Raw genomic sequence first — 20,685 nt, 5'->3', positions numbered from 1 at the left:
CACTCTCTGCTATCTGGAATGCAAGTGAATCTCCGCGCGCAAGACGAGCCGCATTCATGCACAAAGTACTTTTAGGTATCTCAAAAAAAAGAAAGCACCGTGCAGACTGCAATAAAGTGCACACGCTGTATCAAGTGGGCACGCACTATTGTGTTGTGTCCGGCAAAGGAACGTGTGCCATGAAGCGGTTGCAAGCAGGTGAGATGGATGGCCCGATAGCATACATAATTATCTCGAAGGAGAGATCGAATTCGGATTTAGGTGTCGTGTACATTAGTTGAGTGCCTCTGCCTTCGTTATGTCAACTGTGCCCTATATGCGCAGTTATTAAAGCACACATTTTTCTCCTACAACGTTAGTTATGCTTTTTGCGCAATGCCAACTTTATCAGTGTACGCCATCTGAAAGCATGCTGTACATTATTGCAGATGCGTACTTTCATGCAGACACAGACAAAGAACATATTTTTCAAAGGAGAATGATTTATTTACAATACAACAAAGTGAAAAGCGCCCAGCATAGTTTCACTGTAGGTTTTTAACACAGAATGGGGACTTATATACCAAGCTCTGACTTATATGAAGCTCTGACAGTAACAAATAAAAGCCACATTGCTACAGGAAATACAAAAGCAGATAGGCAGTGTTAGTGCCTGCAGCTTTTAAAATGTGAAACAAGCGTAACACATTAACTTACACTAACTTCATGCAGTTGCGACCAACAAGAGTTGGGCCCCTCAGTTAACATTTTGCTTGGTTCATTAAAGAAAGTTTTGTGTATAACCACAACTACGTAAAATAGCCGATAACTATAACATAAGGAACAGAACACACATAGGTACTAAACTTACTGTAAGGTCACAGTTTCTATAGATAAGTTATCTAACCAGGAATTTAGACAGCTAAGTGCTCGCAGCTTTAATGAAAAATAGCTATCCATGAGTAGCATGAAAAAAAGAAAATGAACGCGCTGCATGAAAATGTACGAGGGGTTTTCAAAAAGAAACCAAACTTTTGAAATAGCACGCAAACCGGCAGAGAGCACGCTCCGGCTACTGAACGCATGTAGCAGCGGGTTTAGACAACAAACAGCCATTTGCCGCATTTCGTAGTGACCATTGGTTGGTGAGCTACAGCGGCCGAAGTGCACACGTGTACAAGCTGCTTGCTTTATTAGTAACAACGAAACAGGTTGAACAACGTGTGTGCGTGATATTTTTCTACAAACTTGGCAAAACTTTCAGAGAGACATTTCAATTGCTTAACCAAGCATACGGGGAAAACTGTATGAGTCGCACTCAATGCTATGAGTAGTTTAAGCATTTTGAACATGGCAGAATGTCGGTTGGTGACGATCGCAAGCCTGGACGACCTTCCACATCAACAGATGATGACCATGTCGAGAGAGTGCGTGCTGTGATTCGTGGAAATCGTCGTTCTATTCGAGAACTAGCTGACGAAGTGGGCATCAGCATAGGATCATGGCCTCCTATTGTGAATGACAAACTTGAGATACGTCGTGTCAGTGCAAAATTCGTGCCGCGTTTGTTGACTGTCGATCAGAAACACCTGTGTTGAAATAAGCCAGGAACTGCATGCCACTGACAATAATAATGAAAACTTCTGTAACATCACAACAGGCAATGAGATGTGGGTTTATGGACTGTGATATTGAAACAAAAGTGCAGCCGTCGCAGTGGGTGGGCGAACAGTCTTCTCGTCCCAGAAAGCACGCACGAGTCAGCAAAAAATCTAGGTAATGGTGGTGTTTTCTGACTGGAAAGACAGTCCATCAGGAATTTGTACCACATGGTCAGATGGTAAACACGGCAGTATACCAAGGAATTCTAGCGCGTTTGCGGAATGCTGTGTGCAGTAGGAAACCTGAATTGTGAGAAACCAAGACTTAATTGTTGCAACATAACAATGAGCTAGTTCACGCGTCGCTCCTTGTCTGCGCCTATCTAGCAAAACATCACACTCTCGTGCCCCATCCACCGTACTTTCCAGACCTAGCCCAAGAAGCCTTTTTCCTGTTTCCCAAACTTAAAATCACGTTGAAAGGACATCGTTTCCAACCCATAAAAGAAATTTCAAGACAATACGACACGAGACCTACGCGCCATCCCAGAAAAAGCGTTCCAGGAGGCTTTGCAAAAATGGATGAGATGATAGGAACAATGTATTGCCAGAAGAGGGGACTACTTTGAAGGGGACATGCATAAAATGTTGTACAATAAGCAATAAAGATGTTAAAGCAAAAGTTTGGTTTCTTTTACAACACACCTTGTACGTATTTGAATTCAAGAACTCTTTTGGGAGCCAAGCAACATAAAAAATCTTTTGTCTTGCGGAGCACATTCTGTATACATGCCGCAGTGGTTGGGTGAATGCAGAGAGATCCAAGTGAAGTTTTTTATGTATACATTGCTAACAAGAGAAAAAAAGCATTTTTAAATATGTGTTTCATTTTGACATAATTGCTCCGTCATTACAAACACATTAGATATCATTCATGTATATTTAGAGTTATTTGTCCTGATGACTCCTGGGCCTCCAGGTGACCGTCGTACCTGGAAGGAAAGACAAATGCCACTCAATGTTAGACGATTCCAAAAACTGCTTCACCTTGGCCTTCTTAGGGCTATGTTTGTTCAATAGTTGTTCGAGGCCAATATAGTAGTGATCTTGCAAGAAACAGGTCTCAATGTTAACCGTAAACTTCTGAGACTGCGAGATAACAATCCGAGGTCTTTTATTTGACTGCCCTCATTTTGGTGTGGCTAAAGAACCACACTTGACCTGCGCCTAATTGCACATTTTTGGGGGAGAGAATAATTGTTCAGACTGTGTTCAACACCCTTGCATTTCCCTGCTACTTGACATGTTGGTTGTTGCTGTAGTGCACGGCATTGCATTGATGTGCACACATTTTCTTCCTTTCTATTTTAAATATCGGCTCTCCTGTTGCCTTTCATTCCCTTTATACCCCTTCCTCAGCAGAGTCACTTGTATTTACGGTGGTGAACCTACCTGCCTTCCTATCTTTCTACCTCCTTTCTCCAAGAGCTTGTGTCAGCATTATAAAACTAGGTGTCTTTACAACAGAAAGCTGAACATTCCATATCACACACTTAACATGTGTATAACTCATTAGAGAGTGTGAACGACATGCGAATGTCTCCGACCTTTGAAGTTACAGCAGTGTATTTGAAATTTCACTGGCATTATTAGCACTAATGTCCATCCCTAATTATTCTGAATATAATTAGTGTATACACAGTGTAAACAAAGTAATCAAGCCATGACAATAGACATAAACACATAATGCTCTGTCAAGTAACTAAAGAAACATGCGTTCAGTTGCATTCTTCACGTTATGTACAAACACATTTCACATATACTTGGCCTCTTCGAAATCAACTTAATGCGCTTGGGCTTATGGTTTATTTCACAGTCATATTTCCTCACACTTGCAGGTAATTAATAAATGGCCCACATTGTCAGATGCCTCTCAGGGGCACTCATTTATGTCCCTTACACTTACTGGCATTCAGTTGTACTTGCATTTACACTGGCCTAAACTCAGTCACTTCCCACTGTTCTGAAATCAGCAGAAATTAGTGAGAAGCTCCCGAATGTGTGTCCATCTCTAGTGATATTACAGCTCGTGTAAGTGCTTCAATGTTCTCCGCATGCGAGCAATATTGTAAACACTTGTAGAGCAATATACTTCTGAGCCTTACACCACTTTTGATCTGGCAAAATATGAGCTTTTTCTTCGTGTGCTTCATCATAAGCATATATTTCCGCACTGCAATGAACAGCCATTTTTGGCCCGATTTTCGCTTACCGGTGCGGTAGTCCACTCCAAATTTCCAATGGAGAGCCTGGGGTTCTGCTTTCCTGGGTGGCATTCTTAGTGTTGACGTCCCACTTTATTCCTGTATAGAAAAAAATTCAGTCAAGCGAGAATAAAAAGAAAATGCAGAAATTCGATAACTCGAGAAGCATAAGCTCATAATAAAGGTCTTATTAAAGCCTATTTTTGGGCTAGTGGGTACTTCATAGTTGCAAATCAACACAACATAGCAATCACCACACAAAAGCAAAATGTTCAACTTGTAATAATTTTCTATTGCTTCGTTCATAGTTTTTTTTTAGCTATGCATGCAGCGCTTTTATCTCACAAAATTATGAAACCATCCAAGTACTAAAGAGCAGATTTTTCCGTCTGGTATAAAACTTGAAATTGTTACAATCGGCGTGACATGTCGCGTTATTGAAATTTTCCCAGTTGCATAGAACTTCACCCCTTCTACAAGTAACGAGTGTACTGCTTATCTCCAAGAGATAATGTGGCAAATCCTGTGGCTAGTGCAAACCGTCACTTCAGAGCTGCTGCGTCGTCGGAGTTATTTGATTATGGTCGCGTCACGCAAGCTTCGAGCTAAATTGGGCTTTGAATTTTAGTGAACTCGACGCATTAAACAGGAAAGCCAGAAATCTACGCAGATCGATACACTGCACAGAGGAAAGTGCGTAACACACCAGAATTTTTTTTCTTCAAAATATAACCGTCATTTGACAAACTGCAACTACGAAATGCAATGAATTAATCACTCAAAGCCCACAAAAGGAATTTAAAAAAAGGCACATTTCATGGTTAAAATGCTACACGCGATTACCAGCGCAGCTATAAAACGCAATCCCTAACGAAAATTCGCGCATGAAGTTTCAACAAATGGACACCTGACTACGCAAGAAAAAAAAATCGGCTGCAATCATACAATTGTGGGAAACCTAAACGGAGCTACGCCTGCAGTTATAACTACTTCACACACCAAAACTTCCAATGCGCGTGTTCGCATTAGTACTACACGTTCAGATATTTAAATCACCGACATTCGTTATCTGCTGGCTCATAATAATGCAATGGTAGAAATTAAGCATTTAGTAAGCTTAGCGTATGGGCAGCAAAAATCGACCTACCAAATAGGCACAGGTTCGCAGCTCTACAGCACGCACTCCTGGGCCCGCCGATCCAGCGCACATGGCGGCCCGCCGTCGCTGATCGCCCGTGTGGCCGTTGTACTCGCACGAGTTGTCGAAGTTGCACTGCTCTTTTGCAATTTCCAGGTAACAACGGTGTATTTGAACATCACTGACATCACCGAGAGCGTTCACCGACGCGGCCAGATCACTTCACAACACGAACACAGTCGCATAACGTCGCCGGTACAAAGATATGACGATAATTACCGCCAAAAACAATCGCCTTCGTACGCCGGCATATACGCCATGTTCTCGCTATTTCCCGGTCCGGTCGGCGCAGCCTTTCCTCCTCCTCCGCCAGGAAAGCAACGTGGAGGCGTCGACTTGTTTCTCTTCGTTCTCTCCTTTTGCCTTTCGCTTTACTTTCTCCCTCAAAGCATTACCCTCACTACTCCTTACAACTTTTGCTTTGTAACGCTCTCTCAACGCTTCGGTGCGCTTTTTGCGCGCCATATTTGCAAGGCTGCATATAAGCGTTGCGTGCGCTCGCGGCCGCATATAGCGGGCCTAGCCTGCCGCCGTCGCCACTGTCACGCATAATGCTTGAAAGTCCGTTTATATGCTGTACTTTACGCTGGAACGAAAATATACTACATATGTGCCGGACGTTATACAGGACTTGACTAATAGTGTAGGAAGTTTTGAGGAAGAGAAGAAAGATTAAAGATATGTATACAAATAAGCAAAAAGAAAAGCGTGTATAGCTTACCTGATTACCTCAAGCAGGCAAGGTGACTATTCCTCACCATCCCGTTTCAAAGGGAATGCCAATAAATGATCATCATCATCAAGTACGAAAAAAAAGGAGCACAGCTGCATACACGTATCGACGTTGCAAATATGGTGCATCGCTAGATTGCTTCAATTCTAATCGCATTAACGGCCACATCCATGGTAGGTATTTGATTTTGCAAGCTGGACATGGTTATCACCCAATGCTGCGTATTCTTACCAGGTGATCCATCCCTCGAGGGTGCACCTGGAACGGTGAACGTTTACGAGTTTGAAGCAGCGAAATTGATTAGCTTACCAACGACAAACTTTTATCAAACTTCGTGACTAATCTGCTGGTCTCTTGAATTAGCACGGCCATATTGTAAAGCTGAAAATTTATATATTGAGCACATCTGGCTGATATGCTCAAGAAACAGAATTCGAAACGAACCATCCGACCAACTTCAGTCCCACTGGTATATGGGCACTGCATCTGTGGCCCTGCATGCACGGCACTGAATCCGTGCAACTTTTCAATCAACCTCTTTGATGGCAGCTTGAATAAATGTGTATGTGCCGCTTTTCAGTGACAAATGCAACGCTTTATAAGTTCTGGTGTAGCACCACGGAAACGAACCCGCATCACCCGCGGACTTTGTGGCTGGTGCCACTAGATAGCGAATGCGTGTCCAGTGGGAACCGCTAAAGGAGGAGCCCGGTGCCATACAAATTTCGACTTTGCCATTTAGGTGTGTCGTTGCATTCATTCAATGCTAATCTCATTAACGTCTACTTCCATCGTAAGTTGTAAATTTAGCAAGCTTACGACATGCTCTTACCAGGCGGTTCCGGACTCAAGGGTCCCTCTGAAAACGTGAAAGTTTCCAAGAATAAAGCAGTGAAAATTAAGAGTAAACTGATGGCCGGCTTACAGCAAATCTTTTTGACCCGTCTGCTGATCTCTTGAATTAGCCACAGCCATATTGCACAGACTAAAATTTATAAAATTGAACGGTAAAAAAATGTAACCCTTAAAACTCTAGCAACCTTAACGAGATGAAAACTCAATAATTGAAATACTGCTAATTCACAGTTATTTCCACTAATAGCCTTGAATAAGGTTTCCTGATCATTTACAATTTTTTGTGATAACTATATTTGTGGCAGATTAGTTCTGCGAGAGCCTGCAAAGTGAAGGACAATAAACGGAAAATTCACATCACCTTGCGGGCTTCCGCTGAATTGATTTCTTATATTGGGAGTCTAAGGTTTCCGAACTGTTGATTTAGTCGGCATACTTATGAGATCTGCCAGCATTTTGGTTAGCTGAGATAGTCGAGCGACCACCCTGGAAATTTGTTCAGCCTATGTTCGATCGCCTTTCCAGGGTGAACATTTATTAGATGCAAATATTTTTTGAAAAGCTCCTTGTGGTTTTTGTATGCGATTATTATTCCTAGGGCACTTCACAAAGTTTCCGGGGCCTCTCTATCTATCTATCTATCTATCTATCTATCTATCTATCTATCTATCTATCTATCTATCTATCTATCTATCTATCTATCTATCTATCTATCTATCTATCTATCTATCTATCTATCTATCTATCTATCTATCTATCTATCTACTACCATTTTCCAGCCAAGACGGGTTATACTGGGCATGGAGATATGGCAGTGGATACATGGCACTGCATCCGTGCTGCTGTTAAAGGACTTCTTTGATGCCAAATGGAAGCAATTGGTATGTGCCACATACTGAGGGCCGCTCTTAATGAGCCTCTTTGATGCCAACTTGATTACCTTTGTATAAGCCACTGTGTATGCGTCACTTTTCAGTCACAAATGCAATGCTTCATAAGTTCTGCCGTAGTGGCACTGAATCGAACCCGCGCCACGCGCATACTTTGCGGCGGTGTCACTAGATGGCGCCGCGTGTGCAGTGGGAAGCGCCAGAGAAGCAGCTTGGTGGCATACAAATTTCGACTTTGCCAATATGGTGCGTCGCTGCATTCGTTCAATGCCAATCTCATTACCGTCTACTTCCATCGCAAGTTTTCAATTTAGCAAGCGTACGACATTTTCTTACCAGGTGATTCCGGGCTCACGAGTTCACGTGAAAGTTTACACAAATCAAGCAGCCGCAATTGGAGGCCGAATTTTCAGCAGATTTTCGTGATTCGTGTGCTGATCTCTAGATTTAACTTATATATATGGATGTTAAAACATTGTAACCATTAAATCTGCAGAAATCTTAGCGAGTTGAAAACTCTTTAATTGAAAAATGATAGCTAACTTACTCTTCATTCCACGAACAAATTACATTAACCTACCTCCACGTTTAGCATTTCTGTCTAACCTATATCTGCGACAAATTAGTAAGCCGGAAGCCTGCTACATAACGGACGATCAAATAAACCTAAAATTGTTATCCGCTTGTGGGCTTTCGTGGAAGTGATTTGCCATATTCGGAGAATGTGGGATCCAAATTGTCGATTCATTCGGCCTAGTTATGAGATCAAGTAGCTTCTTGGTTAACAAAGACGGTAGAGCAACCACTCTGGGATGGCATTGGTCTCATGTTCCGTCTCCATTCCAGTGAGAACTTTTCACTAGATGCGAAGCTTTTGCTGGGAGAAACTCCTTAGAGTTTTGCTTTTTTGCTTTGGGCTACACTCCTGTGGATGAAATTTTCCCCATTCAAGAACGTAGGTGTGTGGATACCTGAACTGCGTTCCTACAAAAAAAGAAGAAGCAAATGAAAATGTCTTTTCTGGTGTGTGGATACATATACCCTGGGCTTTACGAACAGTTTGTGCTGACGCCCGGTAGCTCATAGAGCTGCCTTGACTGTACTCAGGTAATCCTTTCCGAGACAAAATCTGTACAGGTTCACATTGACGTTTTATTAGATGCCTGGGTAGAGACGATCACAAGGTTAGTTTTCTGTTTATGCTATTTGGTCATGCCTGAATAGCATTACCGCAAGCGAAATTAGGACGAGCAGCTACGGAAAGGGCACTTCTTAATTATATTCTTTCTCTAACTACTTCCATTACCATTGCATTTTACTTTACAAAAAATATGGTAAAACAAGAAAGCAGCACTGGCACCATTATTATGGTAAACAGTTAACTTAGTGAAATGTTCAAAGATGAGTGTGTTACGAGCGAATTCTTAATAAATGCGCGCTGTCACGGCGCGTATAGTGAAGATGTATGTGTATGTCGAGCGATTAGTTAGTGAACATCACATGCTCGCACTTACCCGCCTGCAATGACAGAACTTGAGCTTTTGGAGCTGCGGAAGAAGAATGAGCTTTTAGACAAATTGAAATCTGTCACGTAAGCCAAAAATTAAGGGCACTTCGGCGTCTATACGTGATGAAAGCAACTGCGACGTCTCTCCGATTACGCTTCGGCCTCGTCCGCATACTTGCGTGGACGTCCAAAGTAGACGGGCACAGCCACTGACTGAGAAGCCGAAGAGGAATGTTCTTCTTTCTGCGGTTTTATGTGTCAAAACCAGTTATGATTATGATTCATGCCGTAATAGAGCGCTCCGGATTAATTTTGACCACCTGGGGTTCTTGAACATGCTCGTCCATCGGAGCGCACGACGGAACTGGCCGTAATCACGGCAACGCCTGGCAGCACCAGGACGCACGGCGCTCCCCGATAACTTAAACCGTACAAATTGTAGAAGCAGTTAGATTCTAAGCGGACGGAAGCACCAACCGGTCTGCCGTCCAAATAAGCAAGACACCTTTAGAATATCGATGGAAAAAAAGCAGGGAAGAGATTGATACGACCTGGTCGGTTACATGCATAGGTAAAGATACAAGGTGGATAGAGATGTTTTGAGGAAGAGAAGAAAGATTAAGGATATATATACAAATGAGCTAGAACGAACAACATGTATAGCTTACCTGATTACCTCAAGTAGGCAAGGTGACTGTTTTAACTCATGGTTTCAAAGGGAAGGCCAGTAAATCATTTTAATTATCATCATCATCATCAAGCGCGAAAATAACACAGCTGCATGCACGTCTCGACGTTGGCAATATGGTTTGTCACTGCATTCCTTCAATTGTGATCGCACTAACAACGACATCCATCGTAGGTTTTTATTTGTGCAAACATACTACGTGTTCTTACCCGAATAAACCTGCGTAGTCTGACCAGGTGGTCCAGCCCTCGAGAGTGCACCTGGAACCGTGAAAATTGCCAAGTATCAAGCAGTGAAAATTAGTAGCAAACGAAGGCTGAAGTTTTATCGAATTTCGTAACTCATCTGCTGGTCTCTTCATTAACACGGCCATATTGTAAAGCCGGTAATTTATACAAAGGAATGGTAAAAGAATGGAAGCATAAAACTGTACAAACCTGGAGGATTCAACATTCTTTATTTAATAACCGCAAACTAATTCACTCTCATTGTCACGAACAGGTTGCATAAAGCTTCCTCCACGTTTACCATTTCGCTCAAACCTTTAAATCTGGACAATTAGTTATACGGAATCGTATAAGGTGAGGGACGATCCAACAAGCGTAACATTGTCATCTCATTACGGTCTTTCGCAGTAGAGGTTTGCCATATTTGCAGTCTCTGGGTCCCGAATGGGCGACTCATTCGGCCTTGTTCTGAGGTCAAGTAGCCTGTTGGTTAGCTCAGTAGTCACTACTAATACCACCTGTCGTGATTTCTTAAACTCATAATTATCGCTTCAAATGCTATCAAACAATAATTTATGTTTAGCTATGCCACCACTACCTGTCCATAGGTGGGCTACTCGAAGCCATATATTTTTGCCTTCCCATGTGCCGCTAATCTATAAATGCTCCTTACATGTCTCTTTTACCCTTTGCCACTTCATGCCTCGCCTAAATAGCATGCCTATGCCGCTGCCTTTTTCGACCCAGTCATTCTGTTGCACCCTGCCCATACGAAATTTTCAGGAACATGTGGCTTCTCTAAATCACGCAGATGCGTTTGGATCAAGGCGTACAGTCCTAATAGGTTCGTCATTCTGCTGAGTTTGAATTTTCAACCACTTTTAATGCTCGCGACCACCTCCATGTTTATGTAAGCCAATTTTACCGTCTCTATTCTTTTCTTTGTGCTCCTTTTCTTTACTCATTGTGGTCTAATTCTGCTATTGCTGGTGCGTCTTTACATCCAATACTAATTTTTCGTTCCGATTGCCTGAGGTCCCCCTAAAAAAACTGCCCGTGCCGCAAATCGACGTCCAACCGGTGTTGCTATACTATCGCTAAAATGTATTCTGTCATGCACAAAGGCGCCCTAGCAGCCTGCTCGGTGCACTTCTCGCTAGATGTCAATGACCAGTAGAGTTCATTGCCTTAGCTAGCGTACAAATGTCCCCGTTTGCTGCAAGCACTGGGCTTTCAATTGCATACCCTTGCCTTTCAACCTCTGGCACAGGGCGCACAGCGATTTGAACTTCCTTTGAACCTTCTGAAGGTCGATAACCCCTTTCGCTACTTGATTAACGATCCCCGCCCCCTCCCCCAGCTTTATATAGTATGTCAATCACTCCGCCTATTATAACCACTAGGTGTCTGTCCTTTATTGTGTCCACACAGAAAAGCGTGGCTACAAAATGTAGGAATAGGTCAAGAAAGTGGACATCCACGTACAGGGCAATTGAAAGTATAAATAAACAACCAGGAGTCATCAGAAAAAAAGTGGCAGAATCAGGGACAGTGAATTGTGGGAAAAGAGCGGAAACAAAATTGACCATGGAGATTTACAAGAATGAGAAAAAAGAAATTGGAAGGGAGAATCTCTACGATAACACAAAGGGTAGTGCCTTGCTATATGAACCTCGAGCTGGTTGCCTAAGGACAAAAACATACCGCAGGAAGTATTCGGAGATAGATGAGGCTTTTGCATGCAGCAGAAACAATGCGGAGATCCCTCAGTACATCCGATTCGAATGCGAAGGGATTCACCCAATGAGAACCGTGGGCAACATACATCTCTCAGAAGCGCTTATACGAGTATTTAAAGTGGAAGGAAGCATCAGCCGGTCAGCAGTCGAGATAAGCAAGAGACGTTTAGGAGTATTGGCGGAAGAAAAGCAGGGAAGAGATTGATACAAACGGATCTGTTACAGTCATAGGTAGCGGTGCAACGTAGATATCGAGGGCAAATAAAAAAAAGATTAGGGAGATGTATACAAAAATGCTAGACTAAATATTGCCACCTGGTGTTTTGAGCCAGCAAATGATCAACATTGCGTGTCCAGCAAGAACGGTGAAGAAGACGAAGAAGTCGAAGATCCCGCGCCAGCTGGAGAACCATCCCTTCGTGTCTGGCATTCTTCGTGTCTGGCTGCTGGTACTGTTGATTGCTATTGCCTTAGCGCGTGACAAACTGGTGGAGGTGCGGGTAATCTAATCTATGCACCAAACCCCTCCGAGCAGCAGGAGCTCCAGTACTGTACCGGTTGTTACGCCTGTACACCGAGCCAGCAGAAGGATCCGTGGACAAGCCCCTGAGTTTGGACTCCTCCCAGAGACAATGGCAGCTCCGACCACCCTAACCGGTATGGAAGGCACTACGCCGATTCATTGTACGCTAATCCATCCGCGAACGCCGAATCCCTTCCACGGTGCCATGCATGAGGATGTTGAATATTGGCTGGTGCACTATGAACGTGTTGCCTCGTTCAACAAGTGGCACGACACAGACAAACTGAAAAACGTATATTTCAGCCTCAACGATGGCGCCTGTGTTTGGTATGAGAACCGTGCAGATGCCCTAACTTCCTGGGAAGAATTCAAACGCCGTCTTTTTGAGACGTATAGCGAGCCCTGATTGCCGAGAACGAGCTGAGCGTGATCTCCAGTCCCGTATACAAATGCCGAATGAAGGTGTCGCAATGTATGTCGAGGACATGACGCGTCTTATTCGACGAGCCGACCCCAGCATGTCGGAAGAAAAAATGGTGCGGTACCTGATGCGCGGAGTGAAAGAGCAGCTGTTCGGCGGTCTCGTGCGCAGTCCTCTCAAGACTGTGCTCAGAATTTCTTTCCGAGGCCGTCACCTATGGAACAGACTCTTCGGCAGCGGGCACCATCATACGAACGCAAGTGAACGCTGCCTCAACTACGGGCTTCTTCGGAGCTTCGGGGGCCACGTCGATTTCTTTCGAGAGCTCATCCGTTCCGTAATCCACGAAGAACTCCAGAAACTGTCGGTACCCGCACAGCCGACGCTCAGCTCTTTGTCCAGCGTTGTCCCTGACGAAGTGCATCATGCGCTAAGAGCACCACGCGTCAACACAGAAGCTCAATCGCTAAGAACTGACAGCCCCCGTATTTCGTATTCCCAAGCATGCGGTAACCTGCCCCCCTTCCTTCCCGCTTCGCACCGCGTCCCCGGCCATACTACAGCCCGACCAAGCGGCCTCGTATTACCACGACCACCGACAGGCCCCAAGGATATCAGACGTGTGTCGGGCACCTGATCGCCGTCCCCTTTGCTTTCACTGTGGCGAAGCTGGGCATGTCTACCGACAGTGCTCATATCAAGGGCTCGGACTACGCGGATTCTCAGCAAACTCGCCGCGACCTAGGTTCGGCCAGCGTCCTCCTGCAATTGAAGAATACGTTGCCCAGCGGCGCAGATCCTCATCAGCTCGACACCAGTCACGCTCCCCTTCACCGCGGCGATTTTCTCCGACTCGCCGTACGTATTCGAGCGTGGTGCAGGGTCGATCGCCCAGCCCGCGCCGGGAAAACTAACCACAGCGGCCTTCGGGGGCGAGGCCGCTCTGTCTGGACGTGCTCAAGGACCCCTGCTGACGCGTACGCGGACCGACGATACATCGACGACGACAGTACCTGCTGATTACGGAAGACGAATTTCCTTGGACATTCCTGTATTGCTCGACGGTCGTGAATTGACTGCTTTAGTGGACACTGGAGTGGATTTTTTAATAATCAGCGAAAAAGTGGCCACCCTTCTAAAGAAAGTGACGACGCCTTGGAATCAAGCGCCAGTTCGTACACCTGGTGGGCACATCGTCACACCACTCGGCATGTGCACGGCACGAATAGAGATTCACGGTTCTACGTTTGTTGCCAGCTTGAGCATTCTCCCTCAGTGTTCTCGAGACCTCATCATCGGCATGGACTTTCTCAGGGAGCACGGAGCTATCATCGACATTCGACAACAGCCTCGTCACTTTCTCGACAAAGAGCGCCGCAGCGACGACCAACACCATCCACCCTCGAGCACCTCTTCGTGTCATCGACGACGCTGTCACGTTACCACCGCGTGCAAGTATCGTGGTTCAAGTGGCATGTGACAGACTCTTACACAGTGAAGCGGTCGCAGAAAGCAATCACTCTCTCCTCCTTTCTCAAGGTGTTTGCATAGCAAGAAGCCTTATTGATCTCCATGATGGCCACTGTGACGTTCTTGTCACCAACTTCAGCTACGAACACCGCCACCTTTTCCCGGTACTTTCATCCCCTACGCCGACCCGATCGTCGATGTCACTGAATTTTTTTGCTTCCGAGGCAATCGGAACTGCTGAAGCACCTCTACGCAACGTCGACATTAGTGCGACACTTCCTGAAGCCAACAAACAACCCCTGCGTGAGCTGCTGCTCGAGTTCCACTCTTGCTTTGCACGTTCGTCGAAGATACGTCAAACGTTGATTACGAAACACCGTATCATCATCTATGACGACGCGCACCCCATACGGCAGCAGCCTTATCGTGTTTCCCCGGCCGAACGACATGCCATTCAAACGCAGGTGAAGGAAATGCTTCAAGACGGCGTAATACAGCCTTAATGCAGTCCCTGGTCATCGCCAGTAGTGCTTGTTAAGAAGGAAGATGGCACGCATCGGTTTTGTGTTGACTACCGGAAGCTAAACAACGTCACAAAGAAAGACGTGTACCCGTTGCCTCGTGTCGACGATTCTCTGGAAAGGCTGAGGCGCGCGAAGTATTTCTCCTCTATCGATCTGAAAAGTGGTTACTGGCGAATTGAAGTAGATGAGCGGGACCGCGAGAAAACTACCTTTGTGACTCCGGACGGCCTTTACGAATTTAGAGTACTCCCTTTCGGCCTCTGTTCCGCTCCAGCCACATTCCAGCGAATGATGGATACCGTTCTTGCTGATGTCAAATGGAAAAGCTGCCTCGTCTATCTCGATGATGTCGTTGTCTCTTCGGAAACTTTTGACAAGCACCTCCGACGCCTTCGGAATGTACTCGAAGCCATTCGATCGGCTGAACTTAACCTCAAGCCAGAGAAATGTCATTTTGGTTACGAGGAGCTGAAGTTTCTCGGTCACGTCGTGAGCGCGGCAGGTGTTCGGCCCAATCCCGAGAAGACTGCTGCCGTAGCTACTTTTCCCGCTGCAATCGATAAGAAAAGTGTCCGGCGATTTTTGGGCTTGTGCTCATATTATCGGCGCTTCATTGAAAATTTTTTGAAGATTGCAGAGTCGCTATTTCGCCTGACGCGTGACGACGCGCCATTCCTCTGGACTGATGAACAACAGACCGCCTTTGCCGAGCTACAACGTCGATTGTCTTCTCCTCCCGTGCTCGGTCATTTCGGTGAGGACGCTGACAGAGAAGTACGCACTGACGCCAGCAATATTGGACTCGGAGCTATCCTGGTGCAAAGGCAAGACGGGACTGAACGAGTTATAGCCTACGCGAGCCGCACTCTGTCACGCGCCGAGTCCAATTATTCCACCACAGAGAAGGAGTGCCTCGCGGTCATTTGGGCTACTACAAAGTTTAGGCCCTATCTCTACGGGCGGCCATTTAAAGTTGTGACCGATCATCACGCTTTGTGCTGGTTGGCCAACCTCCGAGAACCTTCTGGACGATTGGCACGTTGGAGTCTGCGACTCCACGAATTTAACATCACCATCGTATACAAGTCCGGCAGAAAACATGAAGATGCTGATACGCTATCACGAGCACCTGTTGAATCTCAGAATCCTGACGAGGAAGAGGACAGCACCTTCCTGGGAGCCCTCAGCGGGCCGGATCTGCTCGCTAAACAACGATCGGACGCTGAATTAAGGCCCGTCATCGATCACTTGGAAGGCGACATTGCGTCCATTCCTCGCCCTATTTTGCGACGGTTCGCCTACGAGGGGGCATCTTATACAAAAGAAACACAGGTGCCGGTGACAAAACACATCTTCCAGTAGTGCCTCAAGCCCTTCGCAACGACATCCTACTAGCCTGCCACGGCGATCCGGCATCGGGTCACTTGGGCTACTCAAGGACTCTGGACAGGGTACGACAACTGTACTACTGGCTTAGACTGACTGCATGCGTCAAACGCTACGTGAAAGGATGTCGTAAATGCCAGTGCCGCAAGTCACCACCATCCAAGCCTGTAGGCCTTCTACAACCCATCGACCCTCCACGTACACCGTTTGATCAAGTTGGAATGGACCTTCTTGGACCATTTCCCTTGTCTTCCTCCGGCAATAAGTGGATCAATGTCGCAACCGATTACTTGACGCGTTATGCTGAGACGAAGCCACTACCATGCGGGACAGCATCTGAGGTTGCCCAGTTTTTTATGCATCACATTGTACTTCGGCATAGCGCACCGTCATTCATCATCACTGACCGAGGAACGGCGTTTACAGCGAAGCTTCTGGATGACTTCTTCAAGTTCAGTTACACGAGTCATCGAAAGGCCACCGCATACCACCCTCAGACTGACGGCTTGACAGAAAGACTAAACAAAACACTGGCAGACATGATCTCTATGTACGTGGATGTGCAGCACAAAACGTGGCACGAAATCCTGCCGTACGTAACCTTTGCGTACTACACTGCCACGCAGGAAACTACACGATTCACGCCGTTTCGCCTCGTTTACGGTCGAGATGTTCAAACTGCTCGACGCCATGATTCCGTATGACGACATCGATCAGCTCGACCAGTTAGCTCTTGACGTCGAGGAGTAAATTCAGCGCGCCGGGGAAGCACGTCAATTTGCCTGTGTGCACATAAGACAGCAGCAGTGTAAAGATGCAATAAGGTACAATCTCCACCATCGACAAGTTACCTATGATCGCGGTGACCAAGTTTGGATTGGGACCCCCATTAGACGGCGAGGCCCCAGCGAGAAACTCCTCAGCAAGTACTTCGGACCGTACACAGTATTAAGGCGTGTCAGCGACGTGAACTATGAAGTGATTCTAGACGAAGACCTGTCATCGCCCAAGCGCCGATTACCACGCCCAGAGATTGTACATGTCGTCCACCTCAAGCCGTATTTTACACGGTGACGTTCATACAATGTAGTGGTGAACAAACTTTTTTTTTCTGTAGTCGCGTCGTCCTCCGAAGAACTGCGAAGCGATTTTTTTTTTTTTGTTCCCGACCTCAGAACGAATTGTTTGCTCTCGTTCATGTCCGTACGTGGCCTAGCGCGTTCCCATTTTTTTGTGTGTGTCTTACCTATTTGTGTACTTATCGTGTACGTCTTGTGATTGAGCATCGAGTCGATGCTTCATTGGGAGGGGGGATAATGCCACCTGGTGTTTTGAGCCAGCAAATGATCAACATTGCGTGCCCAACAAGAACGGCGAAGAAGACGACAAAGTCGAAGATCCTACGCCACCTGGAGAACCATCCATTCATGTCCGGAATTCTTCATGTCTGGCTGCTGGTACTGTTGATTGCTATTGCCTTAGCGCGTGACAATATCTAGCACTTTTGTATGCACCTTCGTAATCGTATAGCCCCGGACGCTGGGTAAAGACAGAAAGGCCGCAGATCGCACGTCCTGTGGAAATCGATGTTATGCGAAGCAGTGTGTGGGAGCCTGCCAAGTTAACGAAACGACCATGAGAGCACCAAGACGTAGGCGGCTCTTTTATGACCTACATGACACGCTTGTCATGACATTCATGTCACGAGTCCTCAGGAGTCCCTTCAGCTACACCTAAGAGACCTTAAGGCGAAAGCCTTGGTCATGTTCATGACTATGACTTCCACCATCGACCCTTTAGCCTTTTCCTTCACTTTTTCATCCCGAAGTAGTTGCCTGGCAATTAACGGTTGAGCGTAGGAAGAACGAACAGAAGAAGGCTAAACGTGCTGCGGAGACACCGGAGCAAAGGAAGGGACATCTAGCAAAGCGGCGTCACCAGGAGGCTGAGCGACGCGCCCGACCATCTCAGCAGCAGCAACAACAAGACGGCGTCGATGACATCAAGGCTCGCCGATTGACTGACTATATGGTGAAGCTTAGCGAAAGCGCCAGTGCGACTCGCAGCTTCGAGACGGACTTCGTAAACAATCCATTTTGATATGTGTGCGACGTGTGTGAAAGACTGTGGCACATGAAAGACTTGACGCCGGTAAGTAGTGCCGTGCGTGAAACGTTGAGATTAGCGGCGCCGCCTGAGTGGGGTGAAACCGTGGCGCGGGTTTCTACAATATATAAGAACTTTCTCGTTAAGCAGAAGATTCCGCTCTTTAGCATTACGAATGGGTATCGTTAGCCGCCCATGCCACCAGGTCTATCCGGTTCTGAACGATGTGGCCGACTTTTTTTAGGTGCGAAGCACGTTATGCGCACGGCCTGTCGGCGTCTCCTGTCGTCGTCGTCGTAGTCACGGTAAGCATGCGGCTCGTGCTCGCGTTCGGCACGCGCTCGTGTCGAGCGCTCCCGCGTTCGTCATCGTCTTCCACAGATGGCTGCGTTCTTCTGCTTTCTGGGGTTTTAGGTACAAAAACGAGATCTGATTATAAGGCACGCCTGAGTGGAGAGCTCCGGAATAATTTGGACCACCTGGGGTTTATTAACGTGCACTACAACGCAAGCGCACTCGCGTTGCCGCACATAATGCCAGCGTACAATTTCACTTCTCTTCTTAAGCCATTGCTTAAGGCAGTATGAGCCCATTAGCGGTGTATCGCTGCATGCTCTACACCTCCACAGGTTTCACGTTAGTGAAGCTGCATTTCGCTCATTGGGTCATTTCACACTTACGGATAAAATTCAATTCACCGCTCAAATCGAGCGTACGACTTAACTTGTGCTAACTGTAATAACTAATACAAACTAAAACAGTAAGAAAGGCGTCCATAATGGCCAAATTTCTTTTTCCTTTACAGCTAACAAACCATTTGGCTGTGACCACGTGACTTTTTGTACCATCTCTGTTGACACCGTCCAATTTTCCGCTTCATGAGCCATATCATGTTTTCGCATTAATAACAGAAAGCCACAAGACTAATAAGACTTACACATAGCCGAGATGGGTCAGAGGCTCGTAGCTACGGAGGAGCCCGGAAAGATCGCCCGGCGAGCTTCAAAGACGACCTCTGTACGCGTGCGATAAAAAAACTTCAAATTATTGCCTGCATATTACCGACATCATTTTTCTGATTAGGAAGTGCAGACTAAGTATCCAAGAAGGGCGCTTTGAACAATCGCTCTAAGGCAAAACACACGTGCTGCACCAAAGAGCTAAGCTTCCTCGAAGGACTGCTTAACCATCCATCAAATTGTGTCATAACGTGAATCAATGAAAACTCAAATGAGGAATCGGACATTGGTACTTTTGACGTAAGCCTATTTAGCGATGACGCCGGATATAAGTAATAGTGCTTCCATGAACAGTCTTATCTTTTTCTTGTTGACATCACATGTCTTTAAAGTTAGTCAGAGATCGCTAATACCGCATGCAACGGTAAACACGTTATAGGGTTATGGACTATATCATCACAAACTACACCATACAACTATCACAAATACACGCTATTTACTTTGATATTGTTGTGTAGAGGAAGTTACTCGATGAGGCCTGTGGCGAGTTGTGGCACAGCTGGCGGCATTGTTTGGCCACGCATGACGGAAACAGACCCAAATTTAGCCTCTCGATTATCGTTCTGAGGTTCATAGCTCGGCTTTACGTTTGTCGATCCGGTCGGCAGTACTCCTGTTTTATATGTGTCCAAACGCCATCTGAGGAACAAACGGGTAACTATGAGTAAAGAACTAAGATCAAAGCAGTGAAAGACACGCATACACTAGAAAGAAGGAGTACGCAAGATGGAGCTGTACTTCTGGTTTGTTGTGCGTGCGTTTATTTTGTTGTTTTTCATCGTCGTTGACCATGTACCAACTCCTTGTCGCAGTACCTAAAGAAAGCGAGCATGGTTGAACAATTAGACCATAAGGCATCCACTAACTGTAACATAAGTTAGGCTGGCAGCGTTTTCTAAAGCGATATTAAATACACATTGCGTCATTTATTACGTCATTCTGTACCATAGCGGCCATAAATCGTCTACACCACCCACGATACTTTAAGGTACCAGGCTGCAGCTGCGCCCCTGATGCAGCTTGCACGTTTTTAGAGCGAAGCTGCTAAGGGCTAGTTCCCCTGGTTAGTGTCCACGTGTAGAAAAAAACTTTCATCATCAGCATTGGCTTTAATGTCGTCTCATCCGCAGCTGGCTCGTTGACACACCTTGGTTTGCGCTACTGCCGTTACGGCATCCAACGGCATTCACTGCTTCCGCGTTCGTTGTCATCAACTGCTTCCACAGCTGGCTGCGTTGTCGCTCATCATTCTAGCGCAGAATTTCTTTCCTGTTCTATCGTCGTAATGGGGTATCCGAGTTTACGGGGGTACGAGCCATTGCTTAAGGGGTATGAGCCATTCATGAGCAACTGACGACGTTTCCTAACGTATTTGAGCAACGCCGCCGCGAACGCGCTCGGGAAAGCTAGGGCTCGTCGTCGACGTGCCGATTCTAGCGTTAGGACTTCCGAAGCCCAGGCGAAACGTCAGCGAAGAGCCGTGGACACCGCGTTGAGGGAGGGGGATATTGAGGCTAAACGTCACTGAGGAGCCACCGACCCCGAATTGCTAGGA

The sequence above is a fragment of the Dermacentor silvarum genome, chromosome 11 (genome assembly GCF_013339745.2).
Source record: "Dermacentor silvarum isolate Dsil-2018 chromosome 11, BIME_Dsil_1.4, whole genome shotgun sequence".
Classification (NCBI taxonomy): Eukaryota; Metazoa; Arthropoda; class Arachnida; order Ixodida; family Ixodidae; genus Dermacentor; species Dermacentor silvarum.
The sequence above is the reverse complement of the archived record's forward strand: the minus strand, read 5'-3'. Positions refer to the sequence as shown.